Below are 20,695 nucleotides of genomic sequence, written 5' to 3'. Positions count from 1 at the left end.
ATGTTAAATATGCATGTGCACAGGTATTACAATAAAAAAGAATACTGTTGCTGTGCCCAGTGCAGTGCCACACTTCCTGTGCCCCTTAGGGCACCCATACAGTCACCATGTGTGTGCTGCATAAGAAATTTTGCACACCATACAACAGGGTAGGGGGCAATAGGTACAAAATCTGTAGACAATATAATTGTACAGTTCAGGCATAGGCAATCTAAACGGGCACCTACCCTGAACTGTACATAGGGGGCCCATTGTAAGCAATGTTGTGCTCCCTTGTAATGCCTGCTCTGAGCAGGTGTTAACCCAAAGACACATGAATGATGCATTGGTATTCCTTAAAATTCCCAGAGCCATTTTTCCTGTCCCTCTACCGAGTGAACTTCACCTTGCATCCGTGATGCCTGGCCAAGGCTTGATTTAGCGTAAGGGGTGTCAAAGTGGTTGAATGCATGCATTGCGCCACTTTGTGACTATGACACAGGCATTTGGGACTTGTTGGGCCACTTAATCCTCACTAGTATGATGACACAAATGTTGTGCAAGGAGGCAGTAGCCCTAATGGTCAATAATGGATAGTCGTTAACCCACTGACAAGTACATGATACCGTAGATGGCCAGTAGGAAGTTTAGTCTTGAATTGGAAATTTACATTGTTGTGGAATGTCTGGTGGACAGCATGTGTCATTTGAGGCTGCTGTGTACATTGCATGTTTTTTTCTAGCTCTACCCAATGCAGTATGTGATGCCATGTGTTCCTCATGTTTTAGCTGAGACTATGTTCACAGCACAAAAATGTGCTTTTGAAAAGAGGGCAGAGCTTTTCCACCACATCATGGAGGTACAGGGAGGGCACCGTCAGATGGCCAGGAGGTATTGGCAGGAAAAATCTTTGGGGGGCTTTCCATGCCTTTCCACATGAGGGGCCTTCAAAATAGGGCGCAACTGTACAAGGCACATTGACACAAACACCAGGGAGGACCTCAGCAGGTCCAACCCCCTCCATATGAACAGCACCTATGCCTTCACAGTCACTCTAACAGCCACCTGTAGGATAGAGTAAGTATAGTTGGGGGGTGGGTTTTAGTATTGTTTTGTGTTTTGGGGTTGGGTGGGAGGTTATGTATGGGGTTCCATGTTCATAAAAATGTTTATAAAAAACAAAAAAAACAAAAACAAAAACAAAAAAAGTGTACAAAAACATATATATTCGTTTAGGATATAGCTTTAGTTAGCTTTAGTTAATGTTGTCCTACTTGTATCTTGTCTCTTAAGGGGGCTGCAGGAACAATGTTCAGTGTGTGTCAACATCTGGGCAGTGCGCGCTCTATGGGCGACTGGAATGCAAAAACCCAGCACACATGAGGTGACGTAATTCATGCATTATGTAGATATGCTGTTGTTTAACCTTTTGCATTGCAAAGTTCAATCCTGAAGACTTATTTTTAAGGTGCTTATAAATACTGTTCATTTGCAATGTATTGCTGCAGGCTTTCAGAGTGTGTCAGGTAGTGGTCCCTTTCCAGGGCCTTCTAGAAGCTTTCCCTGCAGTATGCCTGGGTGTGGTTGTGGGCTGGGCCAAGACTCTATAATAGAGAGTCAGCCCAGCTCCACGTGCTCACTATTCAGAGGTCCTGGTGCAGAGCAGCAGCAACTTCCTGAGCTCCTGTTCCGGTGACCTACTTTGATCTTCCAGGCCTCACCCTTTCACTCGGCTGGGTGATTCTTGATCAGGGCGGTAAGACAGAGGTCAGGCTGGGCCCCCGACTCTGTTATCAATGATGCTCGAGTTCTTGGGCCTAATCTTTGCATGATAAGTGATTGGACTCTAGTGCGTGTGAATGTGCGTTTGTGCGTTTCATGGCATTTACATGTGAAAATTCGAATTGGCCAGAAACGCAATCTTTTCTCGTGCTTAATGCATGTTATTCATTGTGCGCTACCATTTCTTGGCAGTTACATGGTGGCATTCGAATCGGCAAGACGCGCAATTCGCTTTTCGTGTTTAACCCTTGGTATTCATTGTGCGCAACCATTTTTCTGTTATTTACAAGGTTGCTTTCGAATCGGCAAGACGTGCGATTTGCTTGTCGTGTTTAACCCTTGGTATTCATTGTGCGCAACCATTCTCTGACATTTACAAGTTTGCATTCGAATCGGCAAGATGCGCAGTTCTTTACGTGTGTACAAATCAAGATATTCATTGTGCGCAACCATTTTCTGACATTTTCCAGGTTGCATTTGAATCGGCAAGAAGCACGATTCTCTACTTGTGTAAAAATCAAGATATTCATTGCGCGCAACCATTTTCTGGCATTTACAAAGTTGCCTTTGAATCAGCAAGACGCGCAATTCTTTACTCGTGTATAAATCAAGATATTCATTGTGCGCAACCATTTTCTGACATTTTCCAGGTTGCAATTGAATCGTCAAGAAGCACGATTCTCTACTTGTGAACAAATCAAGATATTCATTGCGCGCAACCATTTTCTGGCATTCATAAAGTTGCCTTCAAATCGGTAAAACACGCAATTTGTTTACTGTGCTTAATTCATGTTATTCATTGTGCGCAACTAATTCATGACATTTACAGAACTCTTGTGGAAATCCGCGATGTGCGCAATTTATGTTCTGGCATTCTAAAGATCTTTTGTGCTAGTATTCTGGATATTATATTCTATGTGCATGTAGGGTCTCTAGTACAATTCCTATTGTTTTCCGAGGAATGTTTGGAGAGCCTTATCCTCATGTAATGAGGCTGTGTTTGTTTTGGGACATTATTCAGGAAGGTTCTAGTATCCCTAGAACAGAATGTTTTCAATTCATGAAAATTCTATATTGTGAGAAAACAGGGCTGATTGCAGAGGCCCCCTAACTTTTTGCCCCCATTTTCCACTTTATGCTGGTGTTTTCCTGACTCTGATGGTGCCCTGGGTACTGCTAACCAGTCCCAGGGCCTGTGCTCTGTGTAAAATGGATATGCAAATTAGGCTAATTATAATTGGCTAAGTTAACCTACCTATAAGTCCCTAGTATATGGTAGGGCATGTAGGTTTAGGGACCACAGCATAGGTGGTGCACACCTAGGTGCACTGCTGAGGTGCCCAGTGTCATTTTAAAGGCAGGCCTGCCTTGCTGGCTGCTTTTAAATTAAAGTTGTATGCAAATTCGACTTTGGAATTAAAAGTACTTCCAAAGTCTTAAACTACCTTATTTTTACATATAAGTCACCCCTAAGGTGTGCCCTATGTGCCCCTAGGGCGCTGGGTGCCATGTAACTATAAGCAGGGACTTTATAAAAATAGATTTATAAACCCTGGTGAGGTAAAAACAGCCAAATTCGTTTTTCCCTCATTGAAGTAAATGGCCTTCATAGGCTAGAATGGGGAGACTTTATTTTAAATTTTAAAGTCTCCTTAAATGTTGCATACCAAGAATTTGGTATCAAATTAATTGTTGTAATAAATCCCACAACTTCCAGTTGTTGGATTTAATATAACTTGTTCAGGTAAAGGGTTATAGACTTTACCTAAAAAGTTGCCAATTTCAGCCCTGCATTGTTTTTGCTGCTGTGCTCTGATTGGCCAGCCTGCAGCAGCTTTGCAGAGCTGCCTTGATGAGGTGTGAAGTGGCCTGGCTTCACACAAAGGAATGTGCTTGGGGGAGAGAATCTCCCCTCAGCAGATGGTGAGGCAGGACGGGGTTGGCTGCCAAACTGGTCTTCAAAGGCAGAGAAGGACATCTGGAGCACCCAGCAACACCCCCACATCCTGCAACCCCAGACAACTAGGTGCCCCCTTGATTAGATTAGGAGAGGGCAGGAGAGGGGTGTGTTTATGATTTTTAGCCACACCAGTGGGTGGGCTCAGCCAGATGTAACCTCCAAAAATCAGATTCAGCAATGTTGGATTTTTAGAGACTGTTGCCTTTTGGGATGGATTTTTGCCACACTTCCCAGGAAGTGGTCATCACAGGGGGACGACCCTGTACCTGATTGGAGGACCAGGACCCCCCTGCTTTTCACCCAGGAGCAAGGATAAAACTGGCAGACCTGCACCCACACCTCAGATCCCTACCAGATTTCAACAAGAAAAGAACTAAAGGAGAAGAAGGACTGCCCTGCTGGACCCCTGGCCTGCACCTGGAACCTGCACTCAGAAGGACTGCACCAGCTGCACACTTGGGCTTCACCAGAAGAAGAACTTTGCCTGGCTTCAACTGGTTCAAGGAGGGACTCCCTGTTTGCTACAGGTGAAAAATTGCTATCCAGAGTCCCCCTGCACCAACTCCTGGAAAGTGACCAGCTGACCACTGTCCAGTGGCCAAAAAGGAGTTTGCGCCAGGTGCATTCTGGGAGTTGAAGTCCGCACCCCCCAAGGACCATCACAGAACTTCTGGACCCTTGGGGTGAGCTGTGGACCCCAAAAGAACCTTAAAAGAACATCTGGGTGAAGCCCCAGAAGTTTGGAAAAGATTTGCGAATTTTTATAAAAAAAGCTCCAGAGAGGGACTGACCCGCCGCGGAAATTCTAGCCGGCTTGCCTCAACCGCGACCCGGCCTGACTTGGTGGCTCGTCCCGGTAAAGAAAAACCTCTGAAAAAGAGACTAAGTCCGAAGGTAAAAAGTTGACCGGGACCTCCCAGCCATCGTATCCGAGAAGGGCTCCACGGACGTCGGATCAAGATCCAGGTTTACCCCGGTCGAAGGATTTTCATCTCGAAAAAACAACTAAGTCCGAAGGTAAAAATCTCCACCGAGGAAACCCACATCGCGTATCCGCACAAGGGCTCCAGGAGGTTGGATTCAACTGGCAGGTTCGTCCCGGTGAAGAAAATCTTCAAAATAAAGACTAAGTCAGAAGGTAACTTTTTGACCGAGGCCTCCCGCGACCTGTAGCCGAGCAGGGCTCCATCGCGGTCGGCCTGAAAGTTTGACTTTGCCCCGGTCCTGGTGCAACCAGATGACCCGATTGGCGCTTTTTGTTTCTAAGCGCTAGAAAAGTAATAATTCTTGAAAAATTCATATCTCCGGTTCCCTTTATCCGATTTTATTCGTTTTTGTGTCATTTTAAAGATAAAAATATAAACTATTTTTATAAATTGGTTTTGGATTTTTAAACTGTTTCCTGTGTTTTATTTGATTACTGTTTTGTGATATTTGAATGCTTTACACACTGTCTCCTAAGTTAAGCCTTGACGCTCGTTGCCAAGCTACCAAGGGTTGAGCTGGGATTAATTTACTGAGACCTAACTGTACCTAGGTGGAGGTTAGTGGCTTGTTGCTAGGTGTAGGTACCTACCTGCCCTTACCAATAACCCATTTTCCAACATTTTTGGTGGCAGCGGTGGGATCCTCTACTTGTGTTCAGTATCACGTTACAGTTTTAAGTAAAACAAATAAAAAATCCTTTAAATTGTCCTAGTGCAAAAATTATTATTATTATTTTTTTTTTTTTTTTCATTAATTTGGATTAATTTCAATTATTGATTTTTTGTAATTTTTCTAAATTCTTGTTTCCAATTTTTGCAAAAAGTTTTTGTTGACACAAAACCAGGGAACCATGGAGCTTGATCTGGCTAGCCTACCCACACTGACAGTAGTCCAGCTTAGGGGGTTATGTATTGAAAGAGGGTTGCCTGCAAACACTGATCTCAGGAAGCAAATCCTGATCAAATCCCTGACAGCATGGGCTGAGGCCCAAGAGGTAGGCTCAGAGGAAGCTCCAGAGGAGGGAGAAAAAGGGGAGGATGCTAGCTCTAACCACTCAGGGGAGGGAAGGCATCTGAGCCTAAGTGAGGACGAGGAAGAACGGTCCTCAGTAAATACAGTCACTAGGGGCAGACCCAAAGCTAGTGGTGGGAAGGGGGTCCTTTCAGGAGGAGAGAACCTATCCATCAGAGAAAGAGAGCTTGAGGCCCAGCTAGCATACATAGCTTTGGAAGCAGACAAGCTGGCCCTAGAAAAGAAAAAGTGGGCAAAGAAAGAGAAAAGAGATGGTGGCAGCGACAGAGAAGTTGAGGTGTACATGGGTGGGGGAGTTTGCCCCAGGTTACCCAAGGGGGTGGTTCCTGCTTATGTAGAGGGGGATGATATAGACAAATGGTTGGAGGACTTTGAGAGGGCCCTCCAGATGAGGAGAGTCAAGCCTCAGTACTGGGGTTCACTTCTTTGGGAGTTAGTTCCCATCTCTGGGAGGGATAGGCTCCTAACCATGAGGGGGGAGGATGCAGACTCATACCCCAGTATGAAGAGTTGCTTGACTAAAAAGTTTGGTCTGACCCCAGAGCAGTATAGGCTCAAGTTTAGGGACACCCAGAAGGTCAGTACCCAGTCATGGGTTGACTTTGTAGACACCTCACTAAAGGCACTAGAGGGCTGGATTATTGGTAACAAAGTAAATACTTATGAGGGGTTATACAATCTGATCATGAGAGAGCACATCTTGACCAATTGTACCCAAGAAAGGTTACGCCAGCATCTAGTGGACTCTAAGCAGACCAACCCTAGAGAGCTAGGGGAGGCAGCTGATGAGTGGTGGAGAACCAGGGTGGTTGTCAAGTCCCAGGGGGGAGACTCCAAGAAGGGGGGGTCAGGTCCCCAAAAACCTGAGGAGGGAGGTGGTAAGCCCACCACAGAGACTCCCTCTGTACCCCAGAACCCTAAGAAGGAAGAGAGTAAATCCCACTCCCACTCTGACAAGCAGAGACAGGGAGACCCAGGGTTAAAAAAGCTCTTGGACAGTAGGGCTTGCTTTGACTGTCAGCAGACAGGTCACTTCAGAGGGGATGCAGCCTGTCCAAAGAAGGTGGTTAGCACTGGGCTGTCCAGTGTAGCCATGGAGGAGGACTCCTCAGATGATGAAGTCCTCCTAGCATTGAGCTGGGAGACAGGACCAGATGGTAAGCTGGTGATCCCTGAGGGTGGGAGTAGGCACTTCCACCCCATTCAGGTGAATGGGATCCCTACCACTGGCCTGAGAGACACCTGTGCCAGTCACACTATAGTGAGTGACCGGTTAGTGACCCCAGACATGTATGTCCCAGGAGAGACAAGGAAAGTCAGGATAGCCACAGGGGAGGTCACCACCAAACCTGTAGCCATAGTGCCCCTAGAGAGGGAGGGTATCCTTGACTGGTTTAGGGTGGTAGTCAGTGCTGACCTCCCCCTAGATTGTATCCTGGGCAATGACCTCCCAGAGGTGAGTCTGGCCCCACATGGGGTGGTCGCCCAGGGCGCCCCCCCAACCCAAAGTCCTGGGGAGTCAGTCCCTACAGTTAGGAGACAGGGGTCCCCAAGAAAAGGAAAGAAGTAAAGGAAGGGTAGGCCACTCTTAAAGAGAGTTCCAGGGAGCCAAAGGCCTTCTGCCCCAGTAGGGGGGGAGCCCAGAGTTGGCACTGGTGAGGCCTCCCCTGACTCCAAGGAAGTCCTGAGTAGTCAGGCAGCTGTCCAGATGCAGGGTGTTGCCCCTGCACTGACAGAAGGGAGAGTGGAAGGAGGGTGTCTGCCACAGGAGGTGGTAGCCCCCCACTCTAGACAGCAAGAGGGGTGCCAGGACCCCAAAGTTGCCCCTAAAGCAGCTCAGCCACCTGTCAGTGGAGAGCTTAGGGTGTGGTTCTGGGTACTGACAGCTGTCAGTAGCCTCTGCTGGGTGCTAGCCTTCCTGCAGCACTGTACTTGGCCTGGGAGGCAGACCCCAGGGCCAATAGCAAAGTAGGCCCCCTGACCCTGTTGGTCATGGTGGGGTTGCTCAAGTGTTGGGTGACCTCTTTGGGTAAGCTAGGTGTTGCCCTAGCAAAGTTAGGAGTAGGGGAGGTGGGCACCTCACTGCCCAAGTTGGCAGAGAGAGAGGAGGAAGACCCCCTAGAGGGAAGTTTCAGTTTGAGATGGGTCCTTTCACTGTTGGGGTGGCTTCACTACCCAGAGGGAGTGACCATGACAGGAGGATGTAAGGCAGAGTAGGCCCTGCAAAGGGACAGCCAGTTTTCTTCACTGTCTTCCTCGCCTAACAAGCCAGGAAGAGTCTCCCAGGGTTGGGCTGAGTCTCCTGGGCGTGTGGGCTGGGGGGGGCTTGTGTGAGAAAACAGGGCTGATTGCAGAGGCCCCCTAACTTTTTGCCCCCATTTTCCACTTTATGCTGGTGTTTTCCTGACTCTGATGGTGCCCTGGGTACTGCTAACCAGTCCTAGGGCCTGTGCTCTGTGTAAAATGGATATGCAAATTAGGCTAATTATAATTGTCTAAGTTAACCTACCTATAAGTCCCTAGTATATGGTAGGGCATGTAGGTTTAGGGACCACAGCATAGGTGGTGCACACCTAGGTGCACTGCTGAGGTGCCCAGTGTCATTTTAAAGGCAGGCCTGCCTTGCTGGCTGCTTTGAAATTAAAGTTGTATGCAAATTCGACTTTGGAATTAAAAGTACTTCCAAAGTCTTAAACTACCTTATTTTTACATATAAGTCACCCCTAAGGTGTGCCCTATGTGCCCCTAGGGCTGGGTGCCATGTAACTATAAGCAGGGACTTTATAAAAATAGATTTATAAACCCTGGTGAGGTAAAAACAGCCAAATTCGTTTTTCCCTCATTGAAGTAAATGGCCTTCATAGGCTAGAATGGGGAGACTTTATTTTAAATTTTAAAGTCTCCTTAAATGTTGCATACCAAGAATTTGGTATCAAATTAATTGTTGTAATAAATCCCACAACTTCCAGTTGTTGGATTTAATATAACTTGTTCAGGTAAAGGGTTGTAGACTTTACCTAAAAAGTTGCCAATTTCAGCCCTGCATTGTTTTTGCTGCTGTGCTCTGATTGGCCAGCCTGCAGCAGCTTTGCAGAGCTGCCTAGATGAGGTGTGAAGTGGCCTGGCTTCACACAAAGGAATGTGCTTGGGGCAGAGAATCTCCCCTCAGCAGATGGTGAGGCAGGACGGGGTTGGCTGCCAAACTGGTCTTCAAAGGCAGAGAAGGACATCTGGAGCACCCAGGAACACCCCCACATCCTGCAACCCCAGACAACTAGGTGCCCCCTTGATTAGATTAGGAGAGGGCAGGAGAGGGGTGTGTTTATGATTTTTAGCCACACCAGTGGGTGGGCTCAGCCAGATGTAACCTCCAAAAATCAGATTCAGCCATGTTGGATTTTTAGAGACTGTTGCCTTTTGGGATGGATTTTTGCCACACTTCCCAGGAAGTGGTCCTCACAGGGGGACGACCCTGTACCTGATTGGAGGACCAGGACCCCCCTGCTTTTCACCCAGGAGCAAGGATAAAACTGGCAGACCTGCACCCACACCTCAGATCCCTACCAGATTTCAACAAGAAAAGAACTAAAGGAGAAGAAGGACTGCCCTGCTGGACCCCTGGCCTGCACCTGGAACCTGCACTCAGAAGGACTGCACCAGCTGCACACTTGGGCTTCACCACAAGAAGGACTTTGCCTGGCTTCAACTGGTTCAAGGAGGGACTCCCTGTTTGCTACAGGTGAAAAATTGCTATCCAGAGTCCCCCTGCACCAACTCCTGAAAAGTGACCAGCTGACCACTGTGCAGTGGCCAAAAAGGAGTTTGCGCCAGGTGCATTCTGGGAGTTGAAGTCCGCACCCCCCAAGGACCATCACAGAACTTCTGGACCCTTGGGGTGAGCTGTGGACCCCAAAAGAACCTTAAAAGAACATCTGGGTGAAGCCCCAGAAGTTTGGAAAAGATTTGCGAATTTTTTTAAAAAAGCTCCAGAGAGGGACCGACCCGCCGCGGAAATTCTAGCCGGCTTGCCTCAACCGCGACCCGGCCTGACTTGGTGGTTCGTCCCGGTAAAGAAAAACCTCTGAAAAAGAGACTAAGTCCGAAGGTAAAAAGTTGACCGGGACCTCCCAGCCATCGTATCCGAGAAGGGCTCCACGGACGTCGGATCAAGATCCAGGTTTACCCCGGTCGAAGGATTTTCATCTCGAAAAAACAACTAAGTCCGAAGGTAAAAATCTCCACCGAGGAAACCCACATCGCGTATCCGGACAAGGGCTCCAGGAGGTCAGATTCAACTGGCAGGTTCGTCCCGGTGAAGAAAATCTTCAAAATAAAGACTAAGTCAGAAGGTAACTTTTTGACCGAGGCCTCCCGCGACCTGTAGCCGAGCAGAGCTCCATCGCGGTCGGCCTGAAAGTTTGACTTTGCCCCGGTCCTGGTGCAACCAGATGACCCGATTGGCGCTTTTTGTTTCTAAGCGCTAGAAAAGTAATAATTCTTTAAAAATTCATATCTCCGGTTCCCTTTATCCGATTTTATTCGTTTTTGTGTCATTTTAAAGATAAAAATATAAACTATTTTTATAAATTGGATTTGGATTTTTAAACTGTTTCCTATGTTTTATTTGATTACTGTTTTGTGATATTTGAATGCTTTACACACTGTCTCCTAAATTAAGCCTTGACGCTCGTTGCCAAGCTACCAAGGGTTGAGCTGGGATTAATTTACTGAGACCTAACTGTACCTAGGTGGAGGTTAGTGGCTTGTAGCTAGGTGTAGGTACCTACCTGCCCTTACCAATAACCCATTTTCCAACATATATGAAACATTGTATTAACCATTTTTGATTCTTTCCCAGGTACCTAGATTTAGTAAGGTCTAATTAGAGTCTAGTTCTAGACCGTTCATGTTTTCTTAGTTTTAGGTGTTATTTCATGTTCCAAGTACCACTGAACTGTACACTCAACAGAGAGTTATTTCATGTTCCAAGTACCACTGAACTCTAGACTCAACAGAGAGTTATTTCATGTTCCAAGTACCACTGAACTCTAGACTCAACCGAGAGTTATTTCATGTTCCGAGTATCACTGAACTCTAGACTCAACAGAGAGTTATTTCATGTTCCGAGTATCCCTGAACTCTAGACTCAAAGGAGTGTTATTTCATGTTCCGAGTATCACTGAACTCTAGGCTCAACAGTGTGTTTATTTCATGTTTCAAGAATCACTGAATTTTAGGTTCAACAGAGTGTTATTTCATGTTCTGTGTGTCATAGAATTCTGGACTCAAACAGAGTATTATTTCATGTTCCAAGTATCATTGAACCATAGATCCAACAGAGAGTCCTTTATTAATCTAAATGTGGTTTTGAATCTGATGTTGTGTTGTTTAATCTTTTGCTTCTCACAGGTCTCCTTCCCAGCTGTCCCCTTCCTAATCCCCTCTTGAACTCTCTTAGCCTCTGTGATTTATCTATCAGAGTCTTGGAACTGTTCAGTGGTGGATGTGTTGGGAACGTGCGCAGACCCTGAGGATCTGGTGACTCTGACAGTGTGTGGCATTAAATGTTTAAGATAAGTTTAGATTATGATAGATAACTGTAGGTGTAAGTTTAGATAAGTTAGTTTAGGTTAGTTTAGTGTTGAATAGTGTCAATGTTAGCTTTTGATAAGGTGTTGTTTTAAGGTTTCAATAAATCCTGTAAGTTATAGACAATTATGTGTCCATGTTGATTGAGTGTCAGGGTGTTCTCATGAGACACTGGCCAAGTTAGAGGAATGCCTCAGGGTATGCTTTCTGTACCTATTTACATGTATGACTATGTGTATCCCCTATGAACAAGGAGTTGTCAGATTGGCTGCAATATGACATCAGCTACTCAAAACATTTGTCATCCCCAGTTCCTGACATTCACATTGTGCATGTATGAAGAATCTTTGACTGGTAAGTATGGAACTTCAAATGTCATCACTGAGGACTTTCAGAAATAATCTTGTAAAGTGTGGCACATATAACTTAAACTTATTTGGGATATGTATCCTGGCACACTGACATGTGCCCGTCACTGATCAAATTCGCCTCTTCTGTTCCACACATATTAGTTGCACTGGTGCTCTCATCAGGGAAAATTCCAGACACTTGGTTTTGACCCACATATGCCATATGTCAACTTGCATGGATATGTGTTCAACACATGCTTTTAGGGCTCTGTAAGTTGGTTGTAGCCCACAACTCAATCAGTCACCTTTTTCACGTTAGGGTCCTAGTGTGCGGCTTTGTGTTTGACAGTAAGCTACACATGTAATTAGGTTATGTTCTCCTTGAGGTAGCTACACACAATGCCTACATTCAGATGAGTTGATGGATCACAGTAAAAGCTGACTTGATACATGTGAATGTGGAGCTTTATTTACAGGTGCAAGTGTATTTTCCAATCCAATACAATGTCCATTTCACAGACCCCCTGAGAGATCCTGAGCCATTTGTTGAACATTCAGTGTCAATGGGTGAGGGACATGTCATGAGACATGGGTATGAGAAGTATGCATTAGTGAGGAGGTGTCCAAATTGACAATAGGTAGGAATTTAGATAATGTCAGTTGGTTGTGTGAAGATGGCACATACCCAGCTGTCACAAAACTGACATGATCTTAAACACAGAACTAGCACTGAGGAGATACTGTCCATGTGGCACAGACTGGTGCTACTGGGTGATTTTCCGTGTGAATGTTGTTCATTCCGTATCTTCATCCTCTAATGTGTGTGCTGTCTCCTGTGCCATGGGTGGTGCTGTTGTTGAAGTTGAGGGGGCCACACACACATCAGAGGATAGAGATGTGGAATCAAAGGTCCCAGCAGCGGCCATTTGTGGGAACACATAAGGCATCACTGCAGCAAAGAGGAATTGCTGATTTTTCAACACCACAACTACATCACTGTGGTAGGTACCCATCTTTTCTCTGATGGAAGCCAGTTCCCCCTGTGTGGACTCCAGGGTATTTTGTACAGACCCCAGCCTGATATCTATTATGCTGTTGCCATTTTGGGAAGGCAACTGTGGAAGTCTCTGCCTACTGACAGCAGCTATGTCGACCAGGGACAGTTGGAGTCCACATAGTGGGTGGCTCTGATGTCCTTATTTGGACTGAGGCACCTCTGCATTCCTCTGTGCTGCCTGCCATGCTCTCCACACCCACCTGCATCTGCTTGCCCAAGTCCCACTGGATTCCTACCACTGTCCTCTGAAAGGTGATCTCTGGGTCCTCGGAGTCCAGGGCTGTGGCAGGACTGGTTGGTGCTGTGTGTTGGTAGTTCATGTGGGGACCTTGCGACACTGTGTCCTCCCTGCGACTGGAGGTGGTATCTGGAGGGAACCTAGGATATCCTGGAGAGTCTCTTCATTGAGGGTCAGCAGCTGGTCAACCATGTCATCTGTAAAATCCAGGAAAGACATGTCGGCAGGAGGTAAAGCAACATCCTCTGAAATGAGATTAAATATCAATCCTAGACTGTAGTCGCTGTTCACATGGCTTATCATTTACCTGCTATTGGAGGCTCAGTGACATGTTTCAGACCCCAGGTTGTAGTTGATAATTATGTGTTGCATTATGTGTCACACGTGGGGCAACCTTTGAAGGTATTTTGTGCATTGATCCCACACTACCATATTCCTTGCAGGCCCCTTGCCCCAGCCACTGACACCATGGTAGCACATCATTTACCTTCCTTCTAACCATGGTGGACATTCCCAGAGTAGTGTAATGAGTGTTACCACTCTTTTAGTGCTTTACTGCATTGGCACCATGAATGATGGTACTAGAGCAGCAAAGTACAGGGAGGTACATTGCTTATAATGCTTGTGCTACTTTGCCATGTGCCTTTAGCAGGCCCCACACATGTGCTAATTTAAAGGCCCACTGCAATCATTATGGATTGTCAGCCCTATTAGTTCATCCCTCCCTATATCAGGGACATTTCCATACGTACAGCATACCTCCCACAGGCATATGCTGGTGTAATGGTGTACAATGTGGATCAATGCATGCATTTTGAGACTTTGTTAATCTGGCACAAGAGGAATGGGTAGCTTGGATCCACATGGGCAACTATTAGTATGAAGGTACAGTTACATTAAGGTCTAGGTACTTTGTGCCAATAGTGCAACACTGATGCCACTTGTGCCTCTTATTACACATGAAGGTGTCTCTTTATGCACAACACCAACCATTCTCACAACATAGGCAAGATTGTTACATGGTGAAACTTAAGCTACTTTACAGCAGCACAAATCATGATCACTAACATGCCCCATCTGTTGTATGAGTTCACTTTTGTGCCCATTCCCAAATGGTGCATGGAGGTGTGTGAGAGTTGTTGTTGGGCCACCCTGTGCAGGTTGCATTCCACATATTGCACTTTGTGGCCCTGAATTTTTCTGAAATGGTGCAGCTTGGTGCAGCAGCAATAATAGTTGCACCTCGCTGCACAACTTTTGAAATGCAGGGATTCACCCTGTTTTCTGGAACACAGAACACCCCTGCATTTCCCCCATTGATGGGGCCTTTTGATTCTGGCCCTATGTGTCCAGATGCAACCCTTTTTCATGCATTCAGTGTGTCATATGTGCCTTCCTCTTTCTGTCATTTGTGAAATTCCACAGCCCCCGCAAAATACCCAGCATTTGAGGTAGTTCTTGTAGTCTGCGCTGTCTTGTCCTGAGAATCCAGTGACCAGCTCGTCCAGGATGACCGCTGCCACCATCTCCTTCAACTCTTCCAGGTACAGGACTTTCACCTCCAGTCTGCAGTCTTTTGGTTCCTGGCACGTTACTCCTTAGTTCTGCGCTTCCAATCGTGCCAGCGCTTCTTCCAATCAGTGACAGTTCTCTTCACCTCTGTCACGCTGTTGACTTTATCTACTATTGCCTGCCACATAGCCTCTCTCCTACCTATTGGCAATTTTGAGGTGCCGAAGAGCTGGTATTGATGCTCAGTTACCTCTCTGACCAAGATGTCATTCTCCTCCTCATTAAAGCGACACTTCTGCTTCCTCTTTTCCTTCTCCTTGAACTTTGCTGGCCCCTTCTTGCTGGTAGTTAGCTGATTAGGATCTTCCTGGGGTCCCTTCTAACCTGCATTCTCCAACTTGTCTTCCCAATTTTCTTTTTTGCTCTCATGTTTTTTTTTTTATGCTAATGTTGTTAAATATGGTGCTAACCAGTTTCGTGTAAAAAAAAAATCCAGCAAAACGGTTTAAGGCTACTTTTGCAGCATTAGCGTAAATTTTGCTTACGACAAGTCGCAGTGGTTAGCGTAATCTATTTTTACACTAGCCATTCCTTAGCACAATTGTGGTCATTTTATAAATATGGCACACAGATGGAGCTAGGGGTTGGTGTTAACTTTCTGTATTTTTTTGCCGCACAACTGCGCTAGGTTGTGCGTCATTTTTCTTAAATATGGGCCTAAGCACCACCGTGCGCAAATCTTTAAAAATTGTGGAGTTGTGAGTTACTTGGAGTTGTGAGTAACTTTCCACTGCCCTACCTTTCAAACATCAGTGCTTTTTTCTTTGTTGTCCTGTGAGCTATATATCAAACATTTCATTTCCTCTCTGTTTTGATTGGGAATAAAAGCACTTACCAACTTAAAACGAAAACCGCTACTGTAAAAAATATTAGTAATTAGAATTTACGCATCTGCAGTGGAAATCGAATTTTCAAGGTTTATATGAGAAATTGTAATTTTACCACTCTAACAATGGGCATTCGTTGGGGAAATTACATGTTTTAAAAAAAAAATATTGGCTTGGTCAGTTATGAGCACATGAATGCAGACTGCATGGACTATACGTCAAATTGGGGAACATGAGTTTAATCAATTTTGAGAAATCTTTGGCGGCACTGTCCATGGGCGCTGACGTGAAAGTAGATTTATATCTAAACAGCCAAAAATGCGAGCAACCTTTACACAAGTCGGCAAGATGCAGCATGGCACTATTTCTTTTCTATGCATTTTGTGGGAACTGGCACATTTTCAACTGTCGGCCTAAATGGCTATCGAGTATTTTATACTATTCGTGCAGTTTGATGCACAATTTTTGTCACATAACTCAGGAAAAATGTTGCCTGGATACCTTAATACAACATACATGTATTCACCTTCTATATAATATTGATTGTTTTATGTTTCAATTTAAGATTATGGGGGTCATTCTGACTCCCGCGGGCGGCGGAAGCCGCCCGCCTTGCGGGAACCTTGCGGGAACCGCCAGAAGACCTTACCGTGGTCAAATGACCAGCGGGAAAGCCCCAGCAACGATGAAGCCGGCTCCGAATGGAGCCGGCGGAGTTGCTGGTGTGCGACGGGTGCAGTGGCACCCGTCACGATTTCCAGTGTCTGCTTTGCAGACACTGAAAATCTTAGTGGGGCCCTGTTAGGGGGCCCCTGCAGTGCCCATGCCAATAGCATGGGCACTGCAGGGGCCCCCAGGGGCCCCACGACACCCGTTCCCGCCAGCCTCTTAACCGGCTGGCGGGAAGGGGGTCAGAATCCTCATGGCGGCGCTGCTTGCAGCGCCGCCATGGAGGATTCCCTGGGGCAGGGGAAAACCGGCCGGGAACCGCTGGTTTCCCTTTTCTGACCGCGGCTTTACCGCCGCGGTCAGAATTGCCCCTGAAGCACCGCCAGCCTGTTGGCGGTGCTTCCTCCGTCCCCGGCGGACCGCCAGGGTCGGAATGACCCCCTATATGTTATAATTAATATGCACGGGCCTAAATACAATATTCTAAATCTAAAAAGCTACATCCTTCTCCGTTTTGATGTCTGTTGCTATTTAAGTTTTATCAAGGGAAATCACAATTATACCTTCCACCCCTTTTTATTAGGAATACTCCAACAATTATCTAATATTGCCATTGATATTTCGCAAAGAATTGAATTGGTGAGCATTACAGCGAGAAACTACTTTGAAATTTATAGTACTAGGGAATGAATATATGATAAGCCCCATACATATTTTATGAACTTCACCATTTTATATCATCATTATAGTTTCTCACGGCCATGTCATTATTTATGCTATTTTTGGATCTCATTATTCTTTTACAGCCTCAGAGTCTATTTAACAGTGAGCTGTGAAATCGCTAATAAATTGCTTGCAACTGCAAAATAAAATTCACTACAATGGCAATTGTTTTAGTGTTAAAACGGTTGTGGCACTGTGGCACTGTTGTACATATACGACACGCCCCCTTCCCTTTCTGTTTATACAAACGAGGCCAGTTGTGAATACAAAAATAACTATTTTTCAAGTCTGTTAAGACTTGACATACTTGATCGGGTTTTTCAAATATTAATAAGAACACTTCTGCATCAGCAATAGGAACTATTACTGGTTTCGAATATTTCTTGGTGATTTATAGCTGTCCAACACGCACACAACCTTTTCCTTCACAGCTGGCAAATATTTTGACCTGAAGTTATTTAAAAGGTATTGTAGGATGGCTTCAAGCGGTTCCTCTTCTATGTCGTTTAACTCTTTTTCTTGGTGACAATGCCACCTTAAACTTGGGTCGTAGACTAACATGTCGTACAGCTGTTGTCATCTTTCATTCACTACTGAACAAGGACTTCAGAATCACAACCATGAAAGACATGCTAAGACTAGTGCAAACAATAGACTAACACACTTTTTTGCCAATGCCTCTGACTATTTTTATGCTTTAGAACTATGTGAGAATGAGCCTGCGTACTTATCAACCTTTTCCAACAATGCTTTTTCTGCAAAAAATAAATATACTTTCTGCATATTCTTTTTATATTAAATCATTAAACGGTGTTATTTTTTAATAGAGTTTGTAGCACAGACAAAAGCAAAAAACCTACATGCCACAAAACTGACCCCACCAAGCTTTTTTTCTCTTTCTTTTACCAGCTGTACTTGGGATGTTTATCTTTCACAAATGTGAAAACATGTCACTCCTCCATGGTGGCAACAATTGTTTTATACATAACCTACCTACGTTTCTCTCCCTAGAATAAGTTGCTCCTATTGTAGTTCCTGACAGGTCATTCATGGAAAAATTAGTGATGGGCAATCTGTAGAAATCGCTCACTTTCTTGACCTGCTTAAACTAGCAGACAAATCCCACTAAATAGTATCAAAATTGATCTGCTCTGACTTCTGGACCTCTGGAGAATAGATTATATTTTTATCTTTAATATGGCACTAAGTAACAAAAATCCAATAAAGGGAACTGGAGGTATACATTTTTAAAGATTAAGGCCCTCATTTGGAACTCAGCAGTTAAAACCGCCTACCACCGTGTAGACCGCCGCCAAAAGACCATCGACGCGGCTACCAGCCGTCTGCCATAATATGACCACAGCCAGATTTCTGCCAGAAGGATGGCGGAAATCCGGCTGTGGCCATGCCCGTGTACGGTGGTAAGCAGCACCATGCCAGTAGTCTGCCGCCGGACGTATTATGAGAATTATTACGGCCTGGCGGTGTTCTGCAGGCAGGCACTGCTGCTGGCAGCAGCGTCCCGTCCCATCTCCTCCCAGATGAACCCCTGGACTCAGGTAAGTGGGTGCTATGACAGGGGAGTGGGGTGTTGTGTGTGTGTGTGTGTGTGTGCATGTCTGTGCATGCGTGTATGCGGGTGTGGGTTGCGTGTTGTATGTGTGTGCATGTTTGGGGGTGTGAGTGCATGTATGTTGAGTTGTGTGAATGTGTGTCTGAGTGTATGCATGTAAGTGTGTGCGGATGTATGTTTGAATGGATGTGTGCATGCATGGATGCTTGTGGGAATGGGTGTGTGTATGCATGTGTGCATGTGTGAAGGGAGGGGTGTGTATGAAGGGGTGGTCTGGAGAGGAAGGGGATGAAGGAACCTCTGAAGGGGGGGTAGGACAGACCCCTATCAGTGACAGGGAAGGGATTTCCTGTCACTGATAGTGCTTACCACCATGGTTTTCGTGGCAGTAAGGAAGCCACGAAAGCCATGGTGGTAGGAGGGTCATAATCCCGCATGTGGTACAGTGACGGCTGCCGGGCTGGAGATTAATGTCTCCAGCTCAACGACCATTACCGCCATGGCAGTCAGTGTGGTACATTGGTGTTTGGCTTCAGCCAAACTGCCAATCTCATAATATGGAAGAAAGTACCGCCAGCCGCCGACCGCCGGGGTCGTAATGACCCCCTAAATATTTTTAGCACATAGAAACTAAAAGCGCCAATCTAGACATCTGGTTGCACTCAATTGGGGGACAGTCATAATTTTAGGCCTTCCACGATAGAGCCCTGCTCAGCTAGAGTGAACAGGAGGGCTTGGTTAATGTTTTACCTTAGGACTTTGTTTTTTCTTGAAGATTTTCTGAACCGGAACAGTCACCTGTTGAAGTCGACCTCCCTGGAGCCCTCTTCGGCTACCCATCAGAGGAGGCCTCAGTCAAGGATTCTGCGTTCAGTTTTAGATGATTCTTCATGATGGAATTCTTCGATTGGGACCAACTTGAAATTGAACCCGACCTCCCTGATGCCTGTCTCACATCCACTGCACAGTTAGCTTTGGTTTACACTTTTATTTAGAAATTGTTTGGAGCTTCTTTTATCTGATGCCGGACGACCCACCACAGCAAGCCGATTTCAATGCAATGTGGTTGGATTGCCTTTCCGTGAGCCACAGGTGAAATCCTGGAAGCTTGGGGCTCCGGAGCTTTTCAGTGGGATGAACCTGCAAGTCAGGATAGGTCATGGTTGACGTAAGGCGGCTTGACTCACGACGTCGGGTTGGTCCACTTATGGAGACTTTTCCAAATTTGCTCCAAATGTCTTCCAGCTACTGGACCTTCTTCCAAAAGTTCCTCCAGGGTTCTTTAGAGGTCCACAACTCACCTCAAGGTTCCAGAAGCTCTAAGGTGCTCCTTGAGGGTGCACCTGGCTCAAATCCATAAATAACCACTCGTCACTGGTCAGCTGGTCAGTTTCATCAGGGCTTGATACAGGGGACTCTGGTCAGCTATTTCCTACCTGTAGCACTTAGTGAGTCTGTTAGAATTGGGGTCTTTGGTTGACAGTCAGGTTACCCCCTGCCCAGAAAAGGACCCTCACTCTAGTTAGGGTAAAGGAGAATCACCCTCAGTTAACCCCCTCACCCCTTGGTAGCTTGGCACAAGAAGGCAGGCTTAACTTCAGAATCTAGGTGTAAAGTATTTGTACCAACACACACAGTAACTCAGTGAAAACACTACAAAATGACACGACATAGGTTCATAAAAATAGGCAATATTTATCTAAACAAAACAAGACCAAAACTACAAAACTCCACCATACACAAGTCAAGTTCTAAATTAAAAACCAAAAAGAGTCTTCAAATCTTAGAGTACAGTACTAACGCTGTTAGAAGAAAAAGTCCCTGGATTGCGTCAAAATAAAACCGCACTGGCGAGTGTGTGTAGGAAAAGGCCAGCGGTGCGTCGATTTCTTACTCTCAATGCGAGACCGTGTGTCATTCCTCCTCCAGTCGGGTCAGCATGCATAATTTTTCCTCTCCACTTGAGAGCGTTGCGTCGATCCAGACAGGCACCTCTGGTCATTTTCCTGTGCCCAGCGAGGTTTGCATCAAAATCCTGCCACACAGTATCCAAAAATCTAGACTATATGGGTTGTGATGTTATTAGCCTCCATCAGCGGGTGTTGCGTGTCATTTCTCCTGCCGCGTGCGTCGATCTTCCAGCTGCGAAGCAGGTGCAGCGTACATTTCAGCCACAAAGCCGGCTGCACGTTTTTTCTCAGTCGCATCTCAAAAGGTGTGTCAAAATTTTCCCCGGTCTGTGCTTGGATTTTCCGTCTTGGTCTGCCACCTTCACCTTTCAAGGCCCCAGGAAATGGATAGGGCACCACCTGGCAGGGCTGGAGTCTCAGCAGAGAGTCCAGGTGCTGGCAGGGGAA

The sequence above is a fragment of the Pleurodeles waltl genome, chromosome 12, assembly GCF_031143425.1.
Source record: "Pleurodeles waltl isolate 20211129_DDA chromosome 12, aPleWal1.hap1.20221129, whole genome shotgun sequence".
Taxonomy (NCBI): domain Eukaryota; kingdom Metazoa; phylum Chordata; class Amphibia; order Caudata; family Salamandridae; genus Pleurodeles; species Pleurodeles waltl.
Note: the sequence above shows the minus strand (reverse complement) of the source record.